This window comes from Pteropus vampyrus, unplaced genomic scaffold (genome assembly GCF_000151845.1).
Source record: "Pteropus vampyrus isolate Shadow unplaced genomic scaffold, Pvam_2.0 Scaffold108, whole genome shotgun sequence".
Lineage (NCBI taxonomy): Eukaryota > Metazoa > Chordata > Mammalia > Chiroptera > Pteropodidae > Pteropus > Pteropus vampyrus.
The window spans coordinates 4069811-4072016 of record NW_011888889.1 but is presented as its reverse complement, the minus strand read 5'-3'; positions in this window follow the sequence as shown (position 1 = coordinate 4072016).

The window sequence follows — 2206 nt, the reverse complement described above, 5'->3', positions numbered from 1 at the left end:
AGAGGATAGGGATAATAGATGGTATTAGCTATTAGGCTGGACAAAAATTAGAAAAGTTTCAATCAGTTCTACAAAGTAGGATATTGTCCTGAGGGACTCAGGATTTGGAAAAACAGCTAGTATAGGAGCTATTGCAGCCTCTGATAGTGGTGTATAGGGCTAGTCGGGTACAATACACAGTAGACCAAGTATGAGTGATTATTCTAATAGTCCATAAACTTATTCAGAAATATTAGAAAAAAAGAAAAAACATTGTTGGACTTGGGTAAAAGTAATGAAGATTTAAATAGAAGAAAGATAAATGTAAGCAAGAGAAACTATTGGAAGTATTTACATTAAGTATTTGCATTAAGAAACTACTGAAAGTATTTACATTAAGGGTTAAAACATGCTCAATAGTCATGTCCTTTTTCATGATTAATAATATTTATACCGGGAAATTCTGGACCATTCTTTTATTATTATTAGATGAAAGAATGATAATTTTGAAACTGGAAGAATCCACCTTAGAACATTTTATATAATATGTTTATCCTAAAATAGATTGAGATGTAGTTAAGAAAAAAAATGCATCTTGAATTGCTGCCCTCATCGTTTTCTGTAAATTCTTTCCCCTGATCTTATTTCTTTGAGAAAATATAACTTGATCTGTCTATCCCTTTTGGCCATCCCTGAAAACAACATTACTTACAAGTACAGAAAGAAGAGCATAATGTTTTGGTATAAATGACAATGTTATTCCTAAATATATTAATCCTTTCCAAAAAAGATTAAGCATGGTTCAAAATGCCATGCAAAACATCACATTATCAAATAATACATACACTTCCCCTTTCTGTGAACTAGAAGCAAAATTTTACTTTTTATTTTATTTTAAACTCATTATAAAATTATTTCAGCAGCAGTTAAAATTTCTCTGTAAAATAGCATAGTCATATCAGAATAAAATTCTTGATGAGTTTCTAATTTAATCAATAGCAGAATTTGCTGAGTATTTTTAGAGAAAAGATTCTCTTCTCAATAAGATTCATTTATGTAAAACATATTTAATTAGATAATATTCTATATTTACACTGTAATTAGATATTCTATGCTACTCTAAGGATGTCTGGTTTTTAAATTATTTTATACCTTGTCAATAATTCTTTCTTTTTAAAACTACCTTAGGATTTCTTCTGCAATTTCATTCCTTAATGCTTTTTCATTGAGTATATTTTTTTCCTTAGATAGCCATTTTTTTAATTTTAATCTTCCTTCTGATATTTCTTTTTAAAATAAGTTTATTTTTATCATTATTAACACATCTTTGTTATTGAAATTTTGTTTTGCATAAATGAATTAATGCATAAAATAATTAAGAAAATATAGGACAATATCCTTGTGACCCCATCAATTGAAAATATTTCTTAACATTAGCCCTACTCCTACCCCTACATCACAAATTATAAGGAGAAAAGTTGATGGATTTTATTTTTTTTAAAACTAGTACTTGTTTTATCAAGTAATGACATCATAAATAAAGTTAAGAGATAAGAATTTACTATATGGAATATACCGGGCACTTCTTTAATCATTAAAAAAAAAAAATCTGGAACTCTAACAGAAAAACTGTCAAAGTTATAAAGAGGAAATTTGCACAAATGAAAAACTGATTAAGATAATGCTTAATGGTAAAAAGATGTTCTACCTCATTAATAGATTAATGAAAACTTAAAAAAATAAAACATGACATCACATTCATTATTGAAAAAACAATTAAGTCATATAATATTGAATCTCATATAGAAAGAGGTACTAAGAACCATCATCCATTGCTGATTGGAGTTAAAATTAGAACAGTCAGCCTGGAGCACAATCTTCCGTATTTGGTGAAACTGAGTATGTGTATAATCTAGCACCCAGAAATTTCTCAAACTATACCAGAGCAACTCTCCAAAACAGTATAACTTATGATATCAAATAGGTGGAACCAACCTAGGAATCCATCTTGGTAAATACATAAGTAAAGATATATAACAAAGAGTCAAAAGCTATAGACCACATGGATAGCAGCATGGATATTCAATTAAACACTGAGTGAGAAAAAAAGAAGGAAAAAATGAAACTTGAAGCTCAAAACCATTTATATAAGCTAAATATACACAGAATATATACTACTTATATGTGCACATACACCCATATACACATTCGTACTTAGAAGAATGTA